The sequence below is a fragment of the Rana temporaria genome, chromosome 2, assembly GCF_905171775.1.
Source record: "Rana temporaria chromosome 2, aRanTem1.1, whole genome shotgun sequence".
Lineage (NCBI taxonomy): Eukaryota > Metazoa > Chordata > Amphibia > Anura > Ranidae > Rana > Rana temporaria.
The window spans coordinates 357,911,436-357,925,188 of NC_053490.1; positions in this window are offsets into that span (position 1 = coordinate 357,911,436).

The window sequence follows — 13,753 nt, forward strand, 5'->3', positions numbered from 1 at the left end:
CGACAACGACCAATGGGGACCAGAGATTATCTTCTAACCCACAACGTCGAGGTAGAGGTAATAAACCTATTGGAAGGGGATGAACTAATGCACCGCCTAAAACGGAGTATGAAGTTAACTATACATCATACAATAATGAGCATTATCCAACAACTACCCACAATAGATATGATCAACTGTCAGGACATGAGAACTCAGACAATCAATATCGCACCCAATCACCCTGACCAGTTCCTTTTTTAGGGAGGGGCATGAGGGGACACCACAAAGGTCGATCACGGGGGGGCTGCCCATGGAGGGGACGACCACAACAATATTACAACACCCAGAATGGGAGAGATTGGTGGAACCCCCCAACGGGGGACACCACACACAGTCCCTCAAGAAACAACCAGCCCACACGAGAAGAGGAAACCGGGCAGGGCATCGCGTCCAACAAAAAAAGAGCAAGGCAAACAGAATAGGTGGTATTTATAACTTATCATCAATATCTTTAACACAAAAGGAAACTAACATTTTAAATGCGGGTCTGAAATGTGCTTCAACGAAACCACTGAACAAGTTTGGAGTGTACATAGACATTCATAAGTACATAAGGAAAGTAAATATTAAAAAGTACTTCCTCAGCAATAATAACTGTGGCAATAAGAGTAACAAATACTCAGAAGTTATAGGGGTTGATAGTGGTTTGAAAAACAAGTCTCTATTCAACCCACCACAATCCTCTAATCATCATGTAGAGGTGTTTAAGCAACTAGTATTTAAGGACTTAGACACACTACAGGTGAAAAAAAAGCCTCAATCCAAGACACATTAAAGAAGGAGTACAAGCTTTAGAAAAACGTAAGGACGTCGTCGTGCGACCTGCGGATAAAGGAGGAGGGGTAGTGGTGATGGACAAAACTTACTATCACTCTCAACTGCAGGAAATGCTGAATGATGCAAATACTTATTCCCATTTAGCTGGAGATCCAAATAAACAATATAGGACAGAGTTACGGAACCTAGTGGACTATGGATACTATATGAGAATATTGAATAAAAAAGAAAAACAATTTTTATGTCCTAGCTTCAGCCGTACCCCCACTATATATACGGTTCCTAAAATGCACAAGCACCTTACATTACCACCAGGCAGACCAATTGTGAATGGTATTGAGTCTGTAACAGCTAGAGTGGGACAGTACTTGGACCACTTCTTACAGAGTAGTGTAATTACAACTAAAGCTTATCTCAAAGATACTACAGATTTTTTGCAGAAATTGAAAGAAGTAAAGATCACACCAGATAGCACCATGTATTTAGTGACAGCTGATGTGTCCTCATTGTACACTAATATACATCATGAAGATGCCATTTTGGCCTTGAATTGGGCTCTTAGTAAAAGGGACGAATTGCCACACATACAGAAGAAGTTCCTCAAAATGGCTTTGGAGTTTTGCTTAACGCACAACTATTTCTGGTATGGAGGTCATTTTTATAACCAGAAAACTGGCGTGGCTATGGGTGCCAAATTTGCACCCAGCCTCGCTAACTTATTCATGAGCGAGTAGGAAGATAAATGGATTTTTCATAACAAACGTAAAGAACAAATTTTCTACCAGCGCTATATTGATGATTTGTTCATCATCTGGGAAGGATCGGAAGATACTTTGAAGAGATATGCTGATTGGCTTAATACCAATGGAAATAACATCAAATTGGAGTTCCAGTGGGATCAAGAACAGATTAATTTTCTAGATGTGACAATTATGAAGGGAGTCACAAATTATTACACCAAGGCATACTTTAAAGCGTCGGATAGAAATAGCTATATCCCCATACAAAGCGGACATCACCCCAGATGGCTCCGTAATATCCCAAAAGGTCAGTTTTTGAGGATTAGGCGCAATTGTACTGAGGATATAGATTACTTCAATCAAGCAACAATGATTAAAGAACGCTTTGTTGAAAAGGGATACAGTGAACCCCAATTGAATCTTTTAATGCAAGAGGTGGGAAGTACTACACAAAATAACCTTTTGGAACCCAGAGTTAGACCTCAGAACCAACAGCATGAATGGGGCTTTATAACAGGCTATCACGAACCGTATAAGGACGTTGAAGCCATTTTTAAGAAGCATTGGAACATACTAATGATGGACAGAGTACTAAACTCACAACTACCAAGTGTCCCATTCATCTATCGGAAGGCTCTTTCCTTTGGGGACCATATAGTTAAAAGGTTTTAGACCCCCCAAAGAAAACTAAAATGTTTTGAGACAGACCAGGCTTTACGGCATGCAGAAGATGCAAAGCGTGCCGTCAAGTTGCAGTTCATTTGAGGGGCTTAACACAATTTTCCTCTACTGCCAATGGCGGGTCTTTTGAGATTAAAGAATGTATAACATGTGTATCTACACATGTGGTATACGCCCTGGAGTGTCAATGTGGTCTAATGTTTATTGGCCGCACAAAAAGGAAGCTTTCTAAGAGGGTGTCAGAGCACATATACAATATTACCACTGGATATGATGAACATAGTGTGTCTCTACATTTTTTGGAGAAACACAATAAAAATCCCATTGGATTAAAATTTTGGGGCATAGATAAGATAGACCCTAATTGGAGAGGGTCCAATAGAGTCAGGGAAATATCCAAACGTGAGACGGAGTGGATTTTTCTCACTAATACACTTAGCCCCAATGGACTCAACATAGACCTCGATCTAAATTGTTTTATAAGTAATCATTAGTTGCATTGGTGATAGGCCCATATAAGTAATCTAATATATGGATGCACAACCTACAGGTATACATCATACGAATGCACACACTTTCCCTTATGTTCACTCCAGTACAAGTATTGAAAAAGTATTTTTAACATAATATTTTTAACATTTTTTTATTATATAGTTCTAACATTTTAATTTTTGCATTAGAATATACATGCAACATAATATACATATATATATTTATATATTTCAGATAATATGTTTCATTACATAGAATGTCTATTGAGTAGAGTATGTTTCCTCATATATATATATATTGTATATGAAATGATAATGTGATTATTATCATCATTTTTTTATTATTATTATTTGCAGAATATGTTTTAAACGTGTTCGTTTACAGTTCTCCTCTTAGTGCCAGAGTATGCTGATGAACTCACGTTGTTTTAGATACATTATAGTTTTAACATGTAAGATGTTTTTAAACATTACTCTTGATGTACAGTTCAAACTGTGATTAAGGATGATCATGTTCCTTTTCTCTCCGCTCACACTATATGTAATGATGAGCCACACACCCATTATGTTGATTCAGGTGGTTAAAGATGTCTCCTTTGCTAGATTTGCTCTGTAGCTGTAACTAGCAAGGAGTAGTATGAGACATCCGGGATTACGCTATTATATTGTGATGAGTGGTGCTTCGCTGATAAAACCAGCGCAGCACACATCTCACCAATTAAAATGTTGACACCTACTATAATGGGGCGGCATAAATGCCATGTCATCCTATCAGATAGAGGTGATTTTCATATCTGAACACCGAGCACAATATGGATGAATGGGCGCAAAAACAAAGCCTGTGTTCATCCATATGCATAAGGCGACGTCATCGGCTATGAGGCGGACGTGATGGGAAGCTCTATGCCTGAGTGGGTGTGCTTTCTAGCACACACAGCTGACACGCCATAGGCTAAAGTGAGAATAGATCCTCCCACTTTGCCTATTTAAAATCGCCCTCTGAAGACGTGAGCCAATCACGAAACCCGTCAGGGCTACACGACAAGTCTAACTACCACACACAGCGTTTGCACTGAACGAGGAACTTGACAGCTGGAGCTGAGCTGACAAGCACCACAGTATACGTGAGCTGCAGTCAATTAGTCTGATGTGCTGTTTTATCATTTTAACATTGTAAGCATTTTCATTGTGTGGGGCTTTGTTTTCAATAAAAAAGCGGTATCACACTATATTCTGTTCTTATGCTTGTCTTTCATGAATAAATCCTTGCTCATGATAATCCACCCACCATATTGAGATATGCTGATAACAGGAGAAGGGAGATCATCTGAGCTGTGAAGACAATCCAGTTAAAGGAGCCCAGCAGGATACAGGAGTTCTTAAGGCTCATTATACAACAGGCATCTGGTGAGTAGAACTCCTTAGGGAGCCTTGATGTGAAGATTGCTGTTTGGATACTGCAAGATTATATCATCTCTCATGAACTACAATGTTTTAAGAGACTATTGATGCAAATGAATTTTTTGTGAATGGACATTGTATTTGCAATCTTTTTCATTTCCATTGCTAATTCAATACTTTTATAGTGGAGTTGTGTATATATTTTCTACATGATCTCATGATATTTTGTTTTGACTTAGAACACATATAGTTTCACTCCATATGATCATTGATCAGGCATTATCTAGTGTCTACAATCACTTCTTGGGCTGAATTAATGGTTCAGAGATGACACCAGCATGTAAATTCTAGTTTATGCCTGTTTTATTACCATTGAGGTAGATTCTGGTAGATTTGCACATTTATTACGCATGCGCAGCACAGCTCAATTGCGCTGCACCGGCGCAATCGTGTGAGATTGCCACCTGATTCAGGATGCCTTTTCGCACAAATTTGCGCCTGCGTAAGGTAAATTTGAGGGCGCAAGCCTGCGCAAGTGAAAGTGGGTGTGCCCCTATGCAAATGATGGGCTGACCGTTCAGCAGTGGCTTACGCCCGGCGTATCCTCGACGGAGCATGCGCAGATCGAACGCTTCCCTCTGCGCATGCGTGCAACTGTCCTACTTCCTGGGCTAAGCCGGTCCACCTGCTTACGCAGAGCAAATAAATAGGGGCAGACATGCGCAGGTCCTGTGCAAAATTATATCCTGCTTTTTTCACCCCCCCTGAGCAAGGTAATTTTGCCCTAAATTTGCGATGGCACCTCCTCAGAGGGTAAAAAAGAGGAAAAATGATTTTAATTCCTCAGAGATGGAGATCATGCTGGCGGCACTCACTAGGCAAAATGCTGCCCTGTATGGTGCCCAGCGGAAAAACACCACCATAGCCCAAAGGGGGCTATCTTTGAATCCATAACGCTGGACATCAATGCGATCGGGAATGAGGAGAGGACATGGGAGGAGATTCAAAAGAAAAATTGAACGACATGCGGCGTCGGGTCCGTGACAAACTTGTCATAATACGCAAACATGCCAGGGGCACAGGAGGAGGACCAGCCTGCCCATTGCATTTGAGTGCGGAGGAGGAAGTTATCGCACAAAGTTTGTCGCAGGAGCAGGTGGAGGGAGTCCCAGGCTATGACTCCACTGTTGGGGACTTGGGGACAGGTAAGTGTGTTTTATCTCATATTTGGTGTGTATCATGGGAGGGGGTAGAAGGGAACATGTGACAAGTGTGTGGCTCCAGCAACATGTGTTTTTGGTGTCATCCACAGATGTTGAGAATGAAGCTGAGCCATCGTCGGCTGCAGGGCGACCCACGCCATCCCCATATCATCATGTGGTCCAGTCAGGCCCCATGGAGATCCTGGCCATGTTGGTGGAGGAGGAGAGTTTCTTGGGGGGGGATTGTGTGGTTCGGGGGTCAGGCCATCACATAGCTCAATCTCCAGGCCTTTTCTCATGGCGAAGTTGTGCAGAATACAAAGTTTGGGGAATACAACAGGGTACTCCCAGACTTATCCAGGCATCTGAAACGGGACTTCAGGAGGCCAAATGTGCGTTCCACCACTGCACGGTACGTGCGTGTGCTTCATTGTATCTTTCCTCTCCTGGGGTTGGGGGGTTCCGGTATGGAGTCATAAGATGGGGTCCCAGTGCATATGCAGAGTCACCTGGAAGGGAAAAGACAGGAGAATATTAGTCATGCATGTGCCCCTCGTGATGTCTGCATCATGGGGGGGGACAGTCATACCTGACACCCATGTCACTCACCAACCAGCCAGCTGTCCCCATACACGTTCTGTTCAAGTTCTGTTGGGATGCTGCTCTGACGGTATATGAAGCTGTCATGGCAGGACCCTGGGTGTTTGGCACGGACGTGCCATATGAGGCCATGGGCATCCACTATCACCTGGACATTGATGGAATGCCAATGCTTCCGATTGCAGTATATGTGCTCTATGTCACGGGGGGGCTGTAGTGCCACATGGGTGCAATCAATGGCCCCCACGGTGCGTGGGAATCTGGCAATTTGATAGAAATCTGTCATTGCCTTCTGCCGCAGGTCCTCCTGGGTGGGTTTGATGAAGTGGTGGGACATGCGTCTGAGGATTGCGGGGACAACCTGGTGCACACATCTGCTCATGGAGGATTGTGACATCCCAGCCACAATTCCACTTGTGCGTTGAAAAGATCCACTTGCCAGGAAATGCAGTGTTGCCACTACCTTGACCAGTGGCTCACTGCATGTCCACGATGTGTCTTGCTGGAGATGTCATCATGCAGGATTGTGGCTAATTCGAGGATGACTTCAGGGCTGAATCTAAACATGCGATACACCTCCGAATCCCCCATGGCAAAGATGTTCCTGCGCACTCGGTATATCCTCTCCCGTGCCCTCCTACGAGTCGGTTCACTCAGTAGTATTGCTAGGACCATGGCTGCCCCTGGCATGTTGGCACACAGATGTGAGGTCAAGAAAGTGTGGGTGCTCTGCTTGCTTAGCCCGTCCGTAACGGTGCTGCTGTAGTTGCTCACCAGCTGACCTGTGTATGTCTGTTGCTAAGTTGCCCCTGGTTTTATGAGGAGCAAGTTTGCCCTGGCCGAACAGCTTGCACGCTTTGTGCGCAAACTGCGCCTCACATGCGCAGGTTTCTGAATCAGTGTTTGTTCCTCATTTGCATATTTGCTGAGGGAAAACAATGAGAACGCAAGATGCACCCAGTGTAAAAATGCACATTAAATGCGCCGGCGCAGAGAAACTACGTCCGTAGGAAGAAGACTAATTTCACGCTTAGCTCTTTTTCTGGGTCATCCGCATAGTTGCGTGGGCGCAAATCCGTACTTACGTGGCGCATATCGAGATTGCGTCCGCGCAAGTCATACCTGAATCCACCCCCTTGTGTCTTCTTATAGGGAAGATGTCTGCTCACTACTTTCAATGTGAGACGCCGGACCTCCACAGACCTGGGGAACCCCGGGGAAACCCCCGGACGGCCGGCACAAGGCTTGAGGACCTCGGGGACTCCCACACTCCCCGTGGCAGGTACGTCCACCCGTTTTCCTCCGCCGGCGTCCGGAGATAGTGCTAGCAGAGGGCTCAGCAGCGGGTACAGGCAGTTCACAAAGTTCACAGACGGGCGGCTGAGTGAAAGGTAGGTGTAATTACGGTAACGCCGCCCAAGTAATGGGAACGGCGTTGCTGTGAGGGGAAGAGTAATCTGGTAGATTACTCGTTACCCTCAAAAGGGGCTGCGTTAGGTAACGGCGTTTATTTAAACGCCGTTACTTACAACACTGCAGGCCACACACAGAGTATATAGGTATATATTGGTCAGGGCACCTATTTTCACAGATCAACATGTTAGAATAAATATGCATGTGTGTGCACATATAAACGTACTTTATAGAAGGTCATCGTTTCCAGCCTTGAGAACATTGGGCATGGCATTTTGCTCTCAACAATGTCCTTCATGGGATGGCTGTTACTGGACACGTTGTTGATTAATCGGTCAGGTGCCATGACATACTTCTGGAGGCGTTGGTATGGGCATATACATAAAAAATTAGCCATCATTAAGCAAAACTGTTCTTTGCTGAGAGTATATTACTTTATAATGAACCCTTTTTAGCCATTTGTTTCTAAGGTCTAAGACATGGGGCCTGGTATGTTACAGGTAGATAAGGTAAGGACTGCCTTTCCTTGACAATCAGGATGCACAACATCTGAATTAGGTTGTGGCTCTAATGTCTTATTTAAAACTTCATATTAAAAATTTTTATCCAACCTTCTTATCTCAGCGTTGGAGGAATCAAAAAACATGGCTGCAATTGCTGTGGTGCTGCCAGACCAAGAACTTAGTTTCAGCTCTGTGCATAGAGTGGTGGCTGTCAGGCACTGCTCTCTGCCCTTCTCCTCCAGTGCTCACTGGAGTGCCGGTCTGGGGTGAGGTGGGAGGGGCTGGCTCAGACACTCAACAGCCCACTGCGAAGCTGAGGCAGCTGCCAGTCAGGCATCTGGGTGGATCCCGACATTGTCTGGAGTGGCTCTGTGCAAAAGTAAATGCACTCCTGTGACCAGAAGAGAAGCATGACAAAAAACAGCTTTGGCCATATTTCTCTTTTAAGTAGGAGAAAAAAAAAATATTCCCTTCCACTCCTGCATAGCTCAGCATAGTGGAAAGAAGTTATGAAATCGTTAGGTGCTCTTTTAGAATGGGTATTAAAAGGGTATATATTATTCATGTAAATAAGATAAATAGACACAAACACAATGTAATAATTTTAATTTTAATTTTACAACACAACAAAAAAATATACAATGGCAAAAGTTAAATTTGGAAATCACAAAAAACAATCTAGTAAAATAATGTTGAGCTCTATAATGTACCCTGCCTTTCCACTGTCATACCCCTAAACAGTGAGTAGTTTTTGTTGATGTGGAGGAGCACGTAACTTTAAGGAAGAGCAGGTAAGGTAAGTATACAGGCTCAGGGGATGCCCTTTTCAGAAACAAGGGCAAGATGACGTGCCTCTTTAAAGGTCTACAAAAAAATCACATTGTACTAGAAGAAGGCATCCAGAAGGTGGCTGGGGAGGTTATAAATGTTTAAGAGGCCTGTCCAGAGTGTTCTTTCATCTCCAGGGATGGTTCCAGTTCTCCTGGGGCTGCTGCCCCCAGGGAGATAGCGAGTGAAATAAGGAATTTCAGTCTGGCCCTCTGCAGTTAAGCTTAGGGCCAGGAGAAGATTTCTGATGATTTTTTGCTGGAAGGCATTGTCCTGAACCCCTTGTCTGGAGAAGTATCTTTAACCTTCCTCACTGATGATCTACCTGTGGATGCTGGTTGACAGACAGTTCCTGGGATATTGTAAGACCTGATTTTGGATTTTGGTTTGGGCCTGGTAATACAAGGATTTTCTTTGTTAAAAAGTGTGTCCTTTTATTGACTGAAATTATTATTTGGCGTATCCTGTGACCCTAAACCCCTCTGTTGAAATTCTACTGCAATCAATAGTAAAAAAAGCCATCCCCTAGCCTAGATGGAGCTATTATTGTTAGTGTGTGTATGACTGGCAGCCTTTGTACTACTTGGTACCTGTTTCCAGTGGTGCCTCTGGCAGTGAGCCTTACACTAAAGCCCTGTACACACGATCGGTCCATCCGATGAGAACGGTCTGATGGACCGTTTTCATCGGTTAACCGATGAAGCTGACTGATGGTCAGTCGTGCCTACACACCATCGGTTAAAAAAAACGATCGTGTCAGAACGCGGTGACAAAAAAACACAACGACGTGCTGAAAAAAACGAAGTTCAATGCTTCCAAGCATGCGTCGACTTGATTCTGAGCATGCGTGCAGGCCCTTTGGAACAAGACAGGCAAAACAAGCAACTGCTGGGGGCCCCGAGCTGGCCTGGGGCCCCCAAGCAGGAGCCTGTTCATTCCGCTGCAGGGATGGGGGCTTTTGTTTGCTGAGGGGAGAGAAGCAGGGGCGAACTGGGCTGTGTGGCTGCCGGATATTTCCTCCCAGGCCGCCTATACAGCCGCAGCGATGTCTGTTACTTTAACTTTTTTTTTATTTATTTTCGACAGTGACCAGTCTCCCCCTCTGCTTGGTTGAGCAGATCAGTGTCAGTGTATCAAAGCTCCTCCCCTCCTCAGTCCGTAGTGTTGAGCGGAATACGCCATATTCGATTTCGCGATATATCACAAATATATAGCCGAATATTCGTGAAATATTCGCTAAAAACAAATATTTGTGATATTTTATAAAAAAAAAAAAATTGCGAAATTTCGCTAATGCAAATTTATTGCGAACATTTTGCGATTTTTTTTTTTTTGGTGATTGGCTCTGATGCAAAAGAAGGGCGGAGAAAGTATTCTCGAATATTTCGGAAATAGAATATTCGGAATATTTTATCGGAATTTCGCAAATGCGAATGCGAAATTGATTGCGAGATTTTGACAACTCTGATTGGCTCTGATGCAAAAAAAGGGTGGAGAAAGTATTCGCGAATATTCTATTTCCGAATATTCGCGAATACTTTCTCCACCCTTCTTTGCATCAGAGCCAATCAGAGTTCTCCTACCACAGTTGTCAAAATATTTCACAACATTTTTTTTTTTGATAAAATATTCCGAATATTCTATTTCCGAATATTCGAGAATACTTTCTCCGCCCTTCTTTTGCATCAGAGCCAATCACCAAAAAAAAAAAAAAAATTTATATACTCTATATACAGACAGGAAAAAGTATTCATACCCCTCTATATACAGGAAAAAGTATTCATACCCCTCTATACACAGAGACAGGAAAAAGTATTCATACCCATCTATATACAGACAGGAAAAAGTATTCATACCCCTCTATAGACAGAGACAGGAAAAAGTATTCATACCCCTCTATATACAGAGACAGGAAAAAGTATTCATACCCCTCTATACACAGAGACAGGAAAAAGTATTCATACCCCTCTATATACAGACAGGAAAAAGTATTCATACCCCTCTATACACAGAGACAGGAAAAAGTATTCTTACCCCTCTATACACAGAGACAGGAAAAAGTATTCATACCCCTCTATATACAGACAGGAAAAAAGTATTCATACCCCTCTATAGACAGAGACCGGAAAAAGTATTCATACCCCTCTATAGACAGAGACCGGAAAAAGTATTCATACTCCTCTATACACAGAGACAGGAAAAAGTATTCATACCCCTCTATAGACAGACAGGAAAAAGTATTCATACCCCTCCATAGACAGAGGCAGGAAAAAGTATTCATACCCCTCTATAGACAGAGACAGGAAAAAGTATTCATACCCCTCTATACACAGACAGGAAAAAGTATTCATACCCCTCTATAGACAGGAAAAAGTATTCATACCCCTCCATAGACAGGAAAAAGTATTCATACCCCTCTATACACAGAGACAGGAAAAAGTATTCATACCCCTCTATACACAGACAGGAAAAAGTATTCATACCCCTCGATAGACAGGAAAACGTATTCATACCCCTCTATAGACAGGAAAAAGTATTCATACCCCTCTATACACAGAGACAGGAAAAAGTATTCATACCCGGAAATCGGGTATTCGCGAATACAGTTGTCAAAATATTTCACAACATTTTTTTTTGATAAACTTTTTCCTGTCTATAGAGGGGTATGAATACTTTTTCCTGTCTGTCTATAGAGGGGTATGAATACTTTTTCCTGTCTCTGTGTATAGAGGGGTATGAATACTTTTTCCTGCCTCTGTCTATAGAGGGGTATGAATACTTTTTCCTGTCTGTATATATAGAGGGGTATGAATACTTTTTCCTGTCTCTGTATATAGAGGGGTATGAATACTTTTTCCTGTCTCTGTCTATAGAGGGGTATGAATACTTTTTCCTGTCTCTGTCTATAGAGGGGTATGAATACTTTTTCCTGTCTATAGAGGGGTATGAATACTTTTTCCTGTCTGTATATAGAGGGGTATGAATACCTTTTCCTGTCTGTATATAGAGGGGTATGAATACCTTTCCTGTCTCTGTGTATAGAGGGGTATGAATACTTTTTTCTGTCTCTGTGTATAGAGGGGTATGAATACTTTTTCCTGTCTCTGTATATAGAGGGGTATGAATACTTTTTCCTGTCTCTGTTTATAGAGGGGTATGAATACTTTTTCCTGTCTCTGTGTATAGAGGGGTATGAATACTTTTTCCTGTCTATAGAGGGGTATGAATACTTTTTCCTGTCTGTCTATAGAGGGGTATGAATACTTTTTCCTGCCTCTGTCTATAGAGGGGTATGAATACTTTTTCTTGTCTCTGTGTATAGAGGGGTATGAATACTTTTTCCTGTCTCTGTCTATAGAGGGTTATGAATACTTTTTCCTGTCTGTCTATAGAGGGGTATGAATACTTTTTCCTGTCTGTCTATAGAGGGGTATGAATACTTTTTCCTGTCTTTGTGTATAGAGGGGTATGAATACTTTTTCCTGTCTCTGTGTATAGAGGGGTATAAATACTTTTTCCTGCCTCTGTCTATAGAGGGGTATGAATACTTTTTCCTGTCTCTGTGTATAGAGGGGAATGAATACTTTTTCCTGTCTCTGTCTATAGAGGGGTATGAATACTTTTTCCTGTCTGTCTATAGAGGGGTATGAATACTTTTTCCTGTCTCTGTGTATAGAGGGGTATGAATACTTTTTCCTGTCTTTGTGTATAGAGGGGTATGAATACTTTTTCCTGTCTCTGTGTATAGAGGGGTATGAATACTTTTTATTGCCGCTGTCTATAGAGGGGTATGAATACTTTTTCCTGTCTCTGTATATAGAGGGGTATGAATACTTTTTCCTGTCTGTATATAGAGTATATAGAATTTTTTATTTTTTTTTGGTGATTGGCTCTGATGCAAAAGAAGGGCGGAGAAAGTATTCTCGAATATTCAGAAATAGAATATTTCACAACATTTTTTTTTTTGATAAAATATTCCGAATATTCTATTTCCGAATATTCGAGAATACTTTCTCCGCCCTTCTTTTGCATCAGAGCCAATCACCAAAAAAAAAAAAAAATCGCAAAATCGCATTAGCGAAATTTCGCAATTTCTTTTTTTTCATAAAATATCATGAATATTCGGAATAGCGAACATTGGCCGCGAAATTCGAGATATTTGCGAATACTCGAATATGCCATATTCGAGCCGAATATTCGCAATACGAATATTCGTGAGCAACACTATCAGTCCGTTCTGTAAACACACACACGAGGAGGAAGAGGAGGAGGAGGGGGGAGAAGGGACGCTCTGATCTCAGGTCTGCTCTAAAGTTTTTATTATGCTTTGTAGATGGAGGAGGGAGGGGGGAGAGTGTCGCTTTTACTGCGCGGGTGCTGTTTAATACCACCTAAACGCAGTTGGTGTCACTGCGTGTGTGCTGTTACATAGCACTTGAACGCAGTCGCTCTTACTGCGCGGGTGCTGTTTAATACCACCTGAACGCAGTTGGTGTGACTGCGACTATTTTGTTACATAGCACCTGAACGCAGTCGCTCTTACTGCGCGTGTGCAGTTTAATACCACCTGAACGCAGTTGGTGTGACTGCGTCTGTTTTGTTACACAGCACCTGAACGCAGTCGCTCTTACTGCGTGTGTGCAGTTTACTAACACCTGAACGCAGTTGGTGTGACTGCGCCTGTTTTGTTACATAGCACCTGAACGCAGTCGCTCTTACTGCGTGTGTGCAGTTTACTAACACCTGAACGCAGTCGGTGTGAGTGCGACTATTTTGTTACATAACACCTGAACGCAGTTGCTCTTACTGCGTGTGTACAGTTTACTAACACCTGAACGCAGTCGGTGTGACTGCGACTATTTTGTTACATAACACCCGAACGCAGTCCCTCTTACTGCGTGTGTGCAGTTTACTAACACCTGAACGCAGTTGGTGTGACTGCGTCTGTTTTGTTACATAGCACCTGAACGCATAAATATGTCTGGAAGGACAAAGAGAGGCAGAGAGTCACGAGGGCAAGCAGGCTCTGCATCTAGAGGTAACGCTGGGGGTGGATGTGGTGCATCCTCTTCAGC